We start from the raw sequence: 14,256 nt of genomic DNA, 5'->3' as shown, positions 1-14,256 counted from the left end.
TTGAGACTTGCCACTTTTAAGTCTGTTACTGAGTGAACAGGAAGATTGAAGTGTTTTCCTACTGGTTTTTGAATGTTATAATTCCTGATGTTAGATTTGTGTCCATTTATTCTTTTGTGTAGAGTGTGTCTGGTTTGGCCAATGTACATGGCAGAGGGGCATTGCTGGCCCATGATGGCATATATTACATTGGTAGATGTGCATGTGAACGACGGGAGGAGGTTTCAGTTGTTGCTAAAGCTGGGGGAAACCTTCAGTCTCTGTCTGACTGTGTCTCTCTCTCTTCTCAAGATATTGGGGTTGAACTTCCTGGTTCAGACGCTGCTGCCTGCATTGTGATCTGGGAGCCTAGACTGAGCAGCTGCTGCTCCCCCGGTGGGGTCTGGGCTCGGGAGTGACTTGGAGTGAAGCTTCCTCTGTGCCCAGGCAAGGTGAGGACTTTCTCCAGCTGCAATTTGCTCCTTGGGGCCAGCCCTAGGCTCTGCCCACACCAACATCTGAGCCAGATACTCCAGGTGATTGATAGAGATCTCAAGGAACGTGCTAGGCAGCGCTGGCTTTAGGCCGATTCAACTGATTCCCCTGAATCAGGCCCCGCGCTTAAGAGGGCCCCATGCCCAAGCCCCCGTACGGCTTACCGGCAAGAGCCCCAGGCCCTTTAAATTGCCACCAGAGCCCCACTGCTGGAGCCCTGCGGTAGGGCTGCAGGACTCTGGGGGCTATTTAAAAAGTCTGGGTCTCCCGTTGCTTCTACTGCCCCGGCCCTTTAAATAGCCACTGAAGCCCCACCGCTTCCCCAGGGCTCCTGCGGCTATTTAAAGGGCCGGGGCGGTAGAAGCAGGGGAGCCCCGGGCCCTTTAAATAGTCCCTGAGCCCCACGCTGCTGCTGCTACCCCGGTGGAGGGAGGGAGGAGAAGGGGGCACCCACCATACAGGGTACCCTGTACCTGCACCCCCTGCCTGCACCTGCACCCCCTGCCCGCAGCCAGACCCGCACCCCCTGCCCTGCCTGCAGCCAGCCCGTCTCCAGCCAGCCCCTGCTGCACTCCCTGCCCACACCAGCCCCGCATCCCCTGCCCTGCCTGCAGCCAGCCTGTTTGCAACCAGCCCTGCACCTCCTGCCTGCAGCCAGCCTGTCTCCAGCCAGCCCCACACCCCCTGCCCGCACCAGCCCCGCACCCACAGCCAGCCCCTGCCGCACCCCCTACCCTGTCTCCAGCCAGCCCCTGCCACACCCCTCTCCGGCCCTGCCCAAAGCCAGCCAGCCCCAAACACATCCCTGCCCGCACCCCCTGCCCTGCTTGCAGCCAGCCCCACACCCCCTGCCCTGTCTCCAGCCAACCCCTGCTGCACCCCTGTGCCTGAAGCCAGCCAGTCCTGCACTCCTCTGTATCCAGCCCTGCCAACCCCTGCCCTGCCTGAAGCCAGCCAGCCTGCCCCACACACCCCTGTCTCCAGCCAGCCCTGTACCCCTTGCCCTGCCTGCAGTCAGACCCTACCTCCAGTCAGCCCCTGCCCTGCCTCCAGCCAGCCCCATGTCCACTGGTGCCCTGCAGTTCCCAGGGCAGTAACCCTGCACACCTGCTTCAATGAAGGGGGGCAGGGAGCAGCTGGGACCCACACATGTGCACACCCGAGGGTGACCAGACAGCAAGTGTGAAAAATTGGGACGGGGGTGGGGGGTAATAGGATCCTATATAAGAAAAAGACCCAAAAATCAGGACTGTCCCTATAAAATCGGGACATCTGGTCACCCTAGCACCCCCCAGGGAGTGGCGGGGACCCACACACGTGAAACTGAGCTCATTTCTAGTTCAGGCCCATCTTTGTAAAAAAAAAAAAAAAAAAGAATTTTAGGTAGGGTTAACATACATCTGTATTTTCCCGGACATGTCAGGCAATCTCCGCCCAGGAAAATACGGACCTATGGTAATCCTGCTGGTAGAAAAAATACGTACTGTGGCACATCCCTTAAATCAGAACTTTTTATAGGGAACCGGTTGCTAAGATTTTAGCAGCTCATCACTGCCCTCAGTCCCAGCCCTTCCGCTCTTGGCCCCAGCCCTTCCGGGGGCCAGAGCTGGCCACAGCGTACAGCCCGTGTTTGGGTCGCACCATGATGTCACGGCTGTGTGGAGTGCATTCGGAATGAGGCAACCCAGAGCTGCTGGGCAACCTGTCACATAGCTCCTCTTGCTGGATTATTTGCATTTTTACTGGTAAGTTGAACTTAGCCATGGTTATACATTGTCTCTATAATAATAATTATGTACTATGCATTAGCTAGCCCCAGCTGATTCCGTGATGCGAAAACACTTAACACTTATAACAACACGTTGTTTTGGTATTTCATATACTTAAAATATCGCAAATGAACTATGCTATTCGCTTGCTGCTTTAAGACTTAAGTTCATTACTATTGCAAATATATATTTTAAAACTGATTAGGCCTATTGTTTTAATTTCATCTAATATAAAAATAAGGAAATATATTATAAATTTTAATAAAATAAACATTATTGAAGAAAATCAGTTCGGGGGAGGGATAGTTCAGTGGTTTGAGCATTGGCCTGCTAAACCCAGGGTTGTGAGTTCAATCCTTGAGGGGACCACTTAGCGATCTGGGGCAAAAATCAGTACTTGGTCCTGCTAGTGAAGGCAGGGGGCTGGACTCGATGACCTTTCAAGGCCTCATAGAGTCATAGACTTTAAGGTCAGAAGGGACCATTATGATCATCTAGTCTGACCTGCACAATGCAGGCCATAGAATCTCACCCACCCACTCCTGTAACAAACCCCTAACCTATGTCTGAATTACTGAAGTCCTCAAATCATGGTTTGAAGACCTCAAGCTGCAGAGAATACTCCAGCAAGTGACCCATGCCCCACGCTGCAGAGGAAGGCGAAAAACCTCCAGGGCCTCTGCCAATCTGCCCTGGAGGAAAATTCCTCCCCAGCCCCAAATATGCCATCAGTTAAACCCTGAGCATGTGGGCAAGACTCACCAGCCAGCACCCAGGAAAGACTTCTCTGTAGTAACTCAGATCCCATCCCATCACAGGTCCCTTCCAGTTCTAGGAGATAGGTATATCTCCAATTATTTATTTTATAACTATCAAAACATAAATTATTTTCCTAATATGAAAGTGAAAATCTATAATTAATATTCTTTTAGAATGTGGTGACATCTGTCAATATGGGTTAGAGATCAAGAGACATTTGTAGAAAGTACTCAAGTGGGAGTAAGAAAAGAGCCATATACAAGGCAAAAGCAGTTGAAAGACAGAAGTAAAAGGTATCAGAGGGGTAGCCGTGTTAGTCTGGTTATGTAAAACCAGCAAAGAATCCTGTGGCACCTTATAGACTAACAGACGTTTTGCAGCATGAGCTTTCATAGAATCATAGAATCATAGAATCTCAGAGTTGGAAGGGACCTCAGGAGGTCATCTAGTCCAACCCCCTGCTCAAAGCAGGACCAAACCCAACTAAATCATCCCAGCCAGGGCTTTGTCAAGCCTGACCTTAAAAACCTCTAAGGAAGGAGATTCCACTACCTCCCTAGGTAACCCATTCCAGTTCTTCACCACCCTACTAGTGAAAAAGTTTTTCCTAATATCCAACCTAAACCTCCCCCTCTGCAACTTGAGACCATTACTCCTTGTTCTATCATCTTCTACCACTGAGAACAGTCTAGATCCATCCTCTTTGGAACCCCCTTTCAGGTAGTTGAAAGCAGCTATCAAATCCCCCCTCATTCTTCTCTTCTGCAGACTAAACAATCCCAGTTCCCTCAGCCTCTCCTCATAAGTCATGTGCTCCAGTCCCCTAATCATTTTTGTTGCCCTCCGCTGGACTCTCTCCAATTTATCCACATCCTTCTTGTAGTGTGGGGCCCAAAACTGGACACAGTACTCCAAATGAGGCCTCACCAGTGCTGAGTAGAGGGGGATGATCACATCCCTTGATCTGCTGGAAATGCCCCTACTTATACAACCCAAAATGCCATTAGCCTTCTTGGCAACAAGGGCACACTGTTGACTCATATTCAGCTTTTCGTCCACCGTAACCCCTAGGTCCTTTTCTGCAGAACTGCTACCCAGCCATTCGGTCCCTAGTCTGTAGCAGTGCATGGGATTCTTCCGTCCTAAGTGCAGGACTCTGCACTTGTCCTTGTTGAACCTCATCATATTTCTTTTGGCCCAATCCTCTAATTTGTCTAGGTCCCTCTGTATCCTATCCCTACCCTCCAGTGTATCAACAACTCCTCCCAGTTTAGTGTCATCTGCAAACTTGCTAAGGGTGCAGTCCACACCATCCTCCAGATCGTTAATGAAGATATTGAACAAAACCGGCCCCAGCACCGACCCTTGGGGCACTCCACTTGATACCGGCCGCCATCTAGACATGGAACCATTGATCACTACCTGTTGAGCCCGACCATCAGCCAGTTTTCTATCCACCTTAACGTCCATTCATCCAGCCCAGACTTCTTTAACTTGCTGGCAAGAATACTGTGGGAGACTGTATCAAAAGCTTTGCTAAAATCCAGAAATAGTACATCCACTGCTTTCCCCTCATCCACAGAGCCGGTTATCTCGTCATAGAAGGCAATTAGGTTAGTCAGGCATGACTTGCCCTTGGTGAATCCATGCTGACTGTTCCTGATCACTTTCCCCTCCTTTAAGTGGTTCAGGATTGATTCCTTGAGGACCTGTTCCATGATTTTTCCAGGGACTGAGGTGAGACTGACTGGCCTGTAGTTCCCTGGATCTTCCTTCTTCCCTTTTTTAAAGATGGGCACTACATTAGCTTTTTTCCAGTCATCCGGGACCTCCCCCGATCGCCATGATTTTTCAAAGATAATGGCCAATGGCTCTGCAATCTCATCGGCCAACTCCTTTAGCACCCTCGGATGCAGCGCATCCGGCCCCATGGACTTGTGCTCGTCCAGCTTTCCTAAATAGCCCCGAACTACTTCTTTCTCCACAGAGAGCTGGTCACCTCCTCCCCATACCGTGCTGCAGAGTGCAGCTGTCTGGGAGCTGACCTTGTCTGTGAAGACAGAGGCAAAAAAAGCATTGAGTACACTAGCTTTCTCCACATCCTCTGTCACTAGGTTCCCTCCCTCATTCAGCAAGGGGCCCACACTTTCCTTGACTTTCTTCCTGTTGCTAACATACCTAAAGAAACTCTTCTTGTTACTCCTAACATCTCCGGCTAGCTGCAACTCCAAGTGTGATTTGGCCTTCCTGATTTCACACCTGCATGCCTGAACAATACTTTTATACTCCTCCCTGGTTATTTGTCCAATCTTCCACTTCTTGTAAGCTGTTCTTTTGTGTTTAAGACGAGCAAGGATTTCACTGTTAAGCCAAGCTGGTCGCCTGCCATATTTACTTCTCTTCCTACACATCGGGATGGTTTGTTCCTGCAACCTCAATAAGGTTTCTTTGAAATACAGCCAGCTTTCCTCGACTCCTTTCCCCGTCATGTTATTCTCCCAGGGGACCTTGCCCATCAGTTCCCTGAGGGAGTCAAAGTCTGCTTTTCTGAAGTCCAGGGTCTCTGTTCTACTGCTTTCCCTTTTTCCTTGTGTCAGGATCCTGAACTCGACCATCTCATGGTCACTGCCCCCCAGGTTCCCATCCACTATTGCTTCCTCTACTATTTCTTCCCTGTTTGTGAGCAGCAGGTCAAGAAGAGCTTTTCTCCTAGTTGGTTCCTCCAGCACTTGCACCAGGAAATTGTCCCCTACACTTTCCAGAAACTTCCTGGATTGCCTGTGCACTGCTGTATTGCTCTCCCAGCAGATATCAGGGTGATTAAAGTCACTCATGAGAACCAGGGCCTGTGATCTAGCAACTTCTGTTAGTTGCTGGAAGAAAGCCTCGTCCACCTCATCCCCCTGGTCCGGTGGTCTGTAGCAGACTCCCACCACGACATTACCCTTGTTGTTCATACTTCTAAATTTAATCCAGAGACACTCAGGTTTTTCTGCAGTTGCATATTGGAGCTCTGAGCAGTCATACTGCTCTCTTATGTACAACACAACTCCCCCACCTTTTCTGCCCTGCCTATCCTTCCTGAACAGTTTATATCCATCCATGACAGTACTCCAATCATGTGAGTTATCCCACCAAGTCTCTGTTATTCCAATTACATCATAATTCCCTGACTGTGCCAGGACTTCTAGTTCTCCCTGCTTGTTCCCCAGGCTTCTTGCATTAGTGTATAGGCATTTAAGATAACCCGCTGATTGTCCCGCTTTCTTGGTCTGAGACAGGAGTCCTCCCCTCTTGTAATCTCCTGCTTGTGCTTCCTCCCGGTATCCCACATCCCCACTTACCTCGGGGCTTTGGTCTCCTTCCCCCGGTGAACCTAGTTTAAAGCCCTCCTCACTAGGTTAGCCAGCCTGCTTGCAAAGATGCTCTTCCCTCTCTTTGTGAGGTGGAGCCCGTCTCTGCCTAGCAATCCTTCTTCTTGGAAGACCATCCCATTGTCAAAGAATCCAAACCCTTCTCTCCGACACCATCTGCGTAGCCATTCGTTGATTTCCACGATTCGACGGTCTCTACCCTGGCCTTTTCCTGCCACAGGGAGGATAGATGAGAACACCACTTGCGCCTCAAACTCCTTTATCCTTCTTCCCAGAGCCACGTAGTCTGCAGTGATACGCTCAAGGTCATTCTTGGCAGTATCATTTGTGCCCACGTGGAGAAGCAGGAAGGGGTAGCGATCCGAGGGCTGGATGAGTCTCGGCAGTCTCTCCGTCACATCGTGAATCCTAGCCCCTGGCAAGCAGCAGACCTCTCGGTTCTCCCGGTCAGGGCGGCAGATAGATGACTCAGTCCCCCTGAGGAGAGAGTCCCCGACCACCACCACCCTCCTCCTCCTCTTGGGAGTGGTGGTCGTGGAACCCCCATCCCTAGGAAGGTGCATCTCATGCCTTCCAATCAGTGGAGTCTCCTTTTGCTCTGTTCCCTCAGGTGCATCATCCACTCCACTCTCTGCACTAATACCTGTGGAGAGAACATGAAAACGGTTGCTCACCTGTATCTGTGTTTCTGGTACATGGATGTTTCTGGTACTCTTTCCCCTTCTGGAAGTCACATGACGCCACTTATCCTCGCTGGCCTTCTGTCCCCGCTGCGTAGCCTTCTCTGAATCTTCAGAAAGTTGTCCCCTGTTCCTCCTGACACAAGGAAAAAGGGAAAGCAGTAGAACAGAGACCCTGGACTTCAGAAAAGCAGACTTTGACTCCCTCAGGGAACTGATGGGCAAGGTCCCCTGGGAGAATAACATGACGGGGAAAGGAGTCGAGGAAAGCTGGCTGTATTTCAAAGAAACCTTATTGAGGTTGCAGGAACAAACCATCCCGATGTGTAGGAAGAGAAGTAAATATGGCAGGCGACCAGCTTGGCTTAACAGTGAAATCCTTGCTCGTCTTAAACACAAAAGAACAGCTTACAAGAAGTGGAAGATTGGACAAATAACCAGGGAGGAGTATAAAAGTATTGTTCAGGCATGCAGGTGTGAAATCAGGAAGTCCAAATCACACTTGGAGTTGCAGCTAGCCGGAGATGTTAGGAGTAACAAGAAGGGTTTCTTTAGGTATGTTAGCAACAGGAAGAAAGTCAAGGAAAGTGTGGGCCCCTTGCTGAATGAGGGAGGGAACCTAGTGACAGAGGATGTGGAGAAAGCTAGTGTACTCAATGCTTTTTTTGCCTCTGTCTTCACAGACAAGGTCAGCTCCCAGACAGCTGCACTCTGCAGCACGGTATGGGGAGGAGGTGACCAGCTCTCTGTGGAGAAAGAAGTAGTTCGGGGCTATTTAGGAAAGCTGGACGAGCACAAGTCCATGGGGCCGGATGCGCTGCATCCGAGGGTGCTAAAGGAGTTGGCCGATGAGATTGCAGAGCCATTGGCCATTATCTTTGAAAAATCATGGCGATCGGGGGAGGTCCCGGATGACTGGAAAAAAGCTAATGTAGTGCCCATCTTTAAAAAAGGGAAGAAGGAAGATCCAGGGAACTACAGGCCAGTCAGTCTCACCTCAGTCCCTGGAAAAATCATGGAACAGGTCCTCAAGGAATCAATCCTGAACCACTTAAAGGAGGGGAAAGTGATCAGGAACAGTCAGCATGGATTCACCAAGGGCAAGTCATGCCTGACTAACCTAATTGCCTTCTATGACGAGATAACCGGCTCTGTGGATGAGGGGAAAGCAGTGGATGTACTATTTCTGGATTTTAGCAAATCCAGAGGTGAATACCCACTTCTTCGGATGCAAGTGGTGGAAATTTCCTGGGGCAGGTATATATAAGCAAGCAAGAAGCAAGCTAGAGATAACAAGGTTAGATCAATCAGGGAGGATGAGGCCCTGTTCCAGCAGCTGAAGTGTGAAAACCAAGGGAGGAGAAACTGGTTCTGTAATTGGCAAGCCATTCACAGTCTTTGTTTAGTCCTGAGCTGATGGTGTCAAATTTGCAGATGAACTGGAGCTCAGCAGTTTCTCTTTGAAGTCTGGTCCTAAAGTTTTTTTGCTGTAGGATGGCCACCTTAAGATCTGCTATTGTGTGGCCAGGGAGGTTGAAGTGTTCTCCTACAGGTTTTTGTATATTGCCATTCCTAATGTCTGATTTGTGTCCATTTATCCTTTTCCTTAGAGACTGTCCAGTTTGGCCAATGTACATAGCAGAGGGGCATTGCTGGCATATGATGGCATATATTACATTGGTGGAAGTGCAGGTGAATGAACCGGTGATGTTGTGGCTGATCTGGTTTGGTCCTGTGATGGTGTTGCTGGTGTAGATATGTGGGCAGAGTTGGCATCGAGGTTTGTTGCATGGATTGGTTCCTGAGCTAGAGTTACTATGGTGCGGTGTGCAGTTGCTGGTGAGAATATGCTTCAGGTTGTCTGTGGGCGAGGACTGGCCTGCCACCCAAGGCCTGTGAAAGTGTGGGATCATTGTCCAGGATGGGTTGTAGATCCCTGATGATGCGTTGTAGGGGTTTTAGCTGGGGACTGTATGTGATGGCCAGTGGAGTCCTGTTGGTTTCTTTCTTGGGTTTGTCTTCCAGTAGGAGGCTTCTGGGTACACGTCTGGCTCTGTTGATCTGTTTCCTTATTTCCTCATGTGGGTACTGTAGTCTTGAGAATGCTTGGTGGAGATTTTCTAGGTGTTGGTCTCTGTCTGCGGGGTTAGAGCAGATACGGTTGTACCCCTACAACGCATCATCAGGGATCTACAACCCATCCTGGACAATGATCCCACACTTTCACAGGCCTTGGGTGGCAGACCAGTCCTCGCCCACAGACAACCTGCCAACCTGAAGCATATTCTCACCAGCAACTGCACACCGCACCATAGTAACTCTAGCTCAGGAACCAATCCATGCAACAAACCTCGATGCCAACTCTGCCCACATATCTACACCAGCAACACCATCACAGGACCAAACCAGATCAGCCACAACATCACCGGTTCATTCACCTGCACTTCCACCAATGTAATATATGCCATCATATGCCAGCAATGCCCCTCTGCTATGTACATCGGCCAAACTGGACAGTCTCTAAGGAAAAGGATAAATGGACACAAATCAGACATTAGGAATGGCAATATACAAAAACCTGTAGGAGAACACTTCAACCTCCCTGGCCACACAATAGCAGATCTTAAGGTGGCCATCCTACAGCAAAAAAACTTTAGGACCAGACTTCAAAGAGAAACTGCTGAGCTCCAGTTCATCTGCAAATTTGACACCATCAGCTCAGGACTAAACAAAGACTGTGAATGGCTTGCCAATTACAGAACCAGTTTCTCCTCCCTTGGTTTTCACACTTCAGCTGCTGGAACAGGGCCTCATCCTCCCTGATTGATCTAACCTCGTTATCTCTAGCTTGCTTCTTGCTTGCTTATATATACCTGCCCCAGGAAATTTCCACCACTTGCATCCGAAGAAGTGGGTATTCACCCACGAAAGCTCATGCTGCAAAACGTCTGTTAGTCTATAAGGTGCCACAGGATTCTTTGCTGCTTTTACAGAAGTAAAAGGGTGCTTTAAGCAAGTATTTTAGCAGACCTGATTCTACTGTTGAACTGGAAGAGCTCAGTGAAGATGCAGATATGGTTGAAAATTATCCAGTAGAACATACAACACAGACAGAGAACGACAGCATTGACGAAGAATTTGAAGAGCCAAATCAGTCTGAAGAAGACACTCAAGACAGTCACGGTGAAGAGAAGACTACAAAAAGGGTTGTAACTGATGCTGAAGGTACTGAGGATCAAGAATGCTTTTCTGATAATAAAGATGCAAGTGGTTTAGATCCAGAGCAGAAAGGCAACTTCAACTCTGCTGACCAAACAGAAATATCTGAAGATCTTGGCCAGAATACATTAGCCAGTGTATCAGGGAGTATTTAGTAAAACAAGGGCTGCCTAAAATTATTGTAGAAGATTTCCCTAAAAATAAGATTGGGAAACACTTTTCAAAGTTTCACTGCAAAAGGAAACTTTCAGATGGTGAAATTGTACCTCGTTCATGGGTGATATACTCAGTGTGAGCCGACAAGATCTTTTGTTATTACTGTAAGATTTTTTTTGCAATAATGTGACAAGTTCATTAGCATCTAATGGTTTTAATGACTGGTCTAATATTCATACGAGATTGGCTGAGCATGAAAACTCAAAAGGACGTTTACAAGCTGTGCTTAGTTGCTGCGACCTTCAGCAAAGGTTATCTGCTGAAAAAAACATTGACACAATACAACCAAAACTTATTGACCAAGAAGCAAAATGCTGGCATCCAGTTTTTGAGAGACTAGTCGCTGTCATTCAGTTGCTAACAGAACAAAACATCATTTTGTGCTGGCTGGGAACATCATAAAATGGAAATTTTCTTGGAGTTATTGAATTACTGGGAAAGTTTGACCCAGTGATGCAGGAACATTTACGAAGAATCAAGAACAAAGAAATACATGACCATTATTTAGGAAAAAACATTCTAAACGAACTTATTAATATTGTAGGGAATGCTGTTAAACATGAAATAATAGCTCGAATTAAGGCTGCTAAGTATTTTGCTATTATACTCGACTGCACTTCTGACATTAGTCACCAAGAACAAATGTCATTGATAATTAGGTATGTGGCTGATGGTGTATCACCAAATATTCCGGCAGGAGTATATGAACATTTCATTAAGTTCATAGTAGTAGAAAGCAGCACAGGTGAATATTTGTACAATATCCTTTTAAGTGAACTCGAAGACCTGGGATTGGACGTTGCAAATATCCATCGGCAGGGCTATGACAACGGTGCATATATGAAGGAAACATATCAGGTGTACAAGCACGACTTTTGAAAACAAACCCAAGAGCTTTTTTTTACACCATGTGCATGTCACAATTATAATCTCATTTTGGGAGACATGGCCAAAACATGTCCTGATGTGATGAGTTTCTTTGGAGCCTTGCAGCATATTTGTCCTTTTTTCTGCATCTACTAAAAGATGGACTATTTTTAGAAAATGTGTTACTGGCCTTTCTGTAAAGCCTCTTTGCGAAACACGATGTGAATGTAAAATGCAAAATGTCAAAGCTCTGTGGTACCAAGCAGGGGAGTTTTATGATGCACTCGTAGAGGTAGCAGAAACAATTGATGATGCTCAAGCAAAAAGTGAAGCTGAATCGCTGGCTATTCAAATGAAGAATTATAAGTTTTTGGTTTCGCTAGTTTTCTGGCATGATTTACTTTTCCAAGTGAATTTTGTGAGCAAAGAGATACAGCGTGATACAATGGATATTTCTGAAGGTATTTCTTCATTCGAAAAACTTTGTAACTGGTTAAAAATGTACAGAGAGAAGGGTTTTCAAGAAGTGTTAATTGGTGCCAATGAACTTGCCAAAGATCTAGATGTGACTCCAGTATTCCAGACTAAAAGCTTGCACAAACGAAAAAAAACAATTTGAGTACGAGTCTGCAGACGAGCCTTTTTCTGATCCAAAAGAAGCTTACAGAGTGCAATGCTTCAATCAAGTCTTAGACAAAGCTTTACAGTGACTTCAACCAAGGTTTGAACAGTTACAAAAGCATGTGAGTTTATTTGGATTTTTATGCAAATTCAAAAATGTTCCCAAGGGCACTATATGAAAATCTGCTGCAGATCTGGATCTTGAATTGACAAATGTGAAACTAGTGCAGGAAAATGAACAAGTTTCAACTGTAAAATCAGTTGACATAAATGGCTACAAGCTTTGTGAAGAACTAGAAGCATTAAAGCCAATTATTTCGTCTGATTGTAGAACCCCCCTAAAAATGCTTCAATATCTGGCATATAATAACCAATCAACATAGCAATTTGAATCTTCCTGACTATTCCGGTAACTGTAGCCTCAGGAGAGAGGAGCTTCTCCACATTAAATCTAATTAAAACATATCTGCAATCAACAATGCAGGAAGACCGATTTAAACAGTTTGGCAATCATGTCAACTGAATGCAGAGTAATGAAGAGCTTACAGTTAGGCAATATACTGAAAGATTTTGCTGAACAAAAAGCAAGGAAGATAAAGTTTTAAAAACATATAGGTGAGGTGTACAATAAAGTTTCTCTTAATCAACTTGATATTTATAATATAAAAGCAGCAGAGTCCTGTGGCACCTTATAGACTAACAGACGTATTGGAGCACGAGCTTTCATGGGTTAATACCCACTTCGTCGGATGCATGCATTTATAATATATGACGTATTAGGGGGCTTATTCCTTCACCCTCTCACTTCCCTGGTCCTTCTCCCATGAACAGAGAGCAACAATACCCAAAGTCCAAAGGTGCAAACAATTCGATGTTTATGGGGGTGAACTTCCAGCAAGCAATGATTCCAGTTTCCTTCCTTAGTGTCCCCCTTCCCAGCTCTGACACCACAAAGCCTTGCCTCTGTCCCTGTTTCTGTTCCCATTTCCCCCTTTAGCAAAACATGATCCCAATACCCGCATCTCCAGTCCCTGTTCCCATCTCCCCCTTACGTCCTGACTGCAGACTATATAGTAAAACTTGAGTTCTGCTTAGCTATACCTTAACCAAACATTTTATTGAAAAGTAACCAATCCTAACTTATTGTAACATGGTTATTTAACCAATTATATCCCACCACCTTAATTAGTTTACATCCAGCAAAATTAATTATACAGCAGACAGAAACAATTACAAAACCAGACAGAGACCATGCAAATAAACACACAAAAGGATACAGAAGTGAGGATTTCACAACTACAGCTATACAAACATAAGGGTTTTCCAGCTGTGTCTATTGATAAGTGAGTTCTTACCAGACAGAAAACTATTAAACTAAATATCCTTTTACATGTTCTAGGCTCCTAACAGCCCCATTTTGCCTTATTTCAGTGTGACTAAACAAGGCCTCAGACCTGGTCTACACTGAGGGGGGGAGGTGGGGCGTGTCGATGTAAGATACGCAACTTCAGCTACGGTATCTTATTCCGACTTACCTCCCGTCCTCACGGCGCAGGATCGACGTCCGCGGCTCCCCCGTTGACTCCACTACCGCCGCTTGCTCCAGTGGAGTTCCGGAGTCAATGGGGAGCACATTCGGGGATCGATCGCTACCCGCCGATACGACGGGTAGTCTGGACGTACCCTCAGACTGTCACAGTGAGAGAAGGCCCTTACACAGATAGACAATGATTTTGATTTTCTTTTATACCTCTATAACTAGTTAAGTGATAAGAATACACCTAAATTCTAAAAGTATAGGCCAGACAGGCTTGAATATCTATATCCTAACATGACGCAATGTACACAATATATAATTTTGTTCTTATTTATATAGTTATGGAAAGTAAATAATACATGGAAGAAATAAAAGGCTTTTTTTTACATTTTTTTTTAAGTCATCCCTGCTGGGGCCCCGCCGAAAATGTTCGAATTGAGCCCCGCACTTCCTAAAGCTGGCCCCGGTGCTAGGGATGGGTATGAAAGTGACTCTGCACAAATAGTCTCTCGTCACCCCACATCTCTCCTCCCCTTAGCAATTGCAGGAGCCGATCCAGCCATAGGGGAGTGAACACCCAGGAATGGCTGTCTGTCCCATCTCCTGGACCTCCCCCTCTAGCGGAAACACAAGGAGAAAAGGGAGAGAGAGATTGATAGGGGCAGTGGGAGAAATAATTGGGGAGAGATTCCCAGTTCTCTAACCTACCCCCCGCCCCCCCACACACACACACTTACTGC

At 46.7% G+C, this 14,256-nt stretch overlaps 1 long non-coding RNA gene across 1 annotated transcript in view; it reads left to right on the top strand.

The window, feature by feature from the left end:
• Positions 1-319: 319 nt before the first annotated feature.
• Positions 320-14,256, top strand: part of LOC123356710 — a 29,378-nt gene continuing 15,441 nt past the window's right edge. Inside the window, exons 1-2 of the long non-coding RNA XR_006575419.1 lie at positions 320-431; positions 1,993-2,219. This is a non-coding gene — a long non-coding RNA (uncharacterized LOC123356710). The remainder of the gene's footprint in view (positions 432-1,992; positions 2,220-14,256) is intronic.

This window comes from Mauremys mutica, chromosome 26 (genome assembly GCF_020497125.1).
Source record: "Mauremys mutica isolate MM-2020 ecotype Southern chromosome 26, ASM2049712v1, whole genome shotgun sequence".
Classification (NCBI taxonomy): Eukaryota; Metazoa; Chordata; order Testudines; family Geoemydidae; genus Mauremys; species Mauremys mutica.
This window is presented reverse-complemented; position numbering and strand designations above follow the sequence as displayed.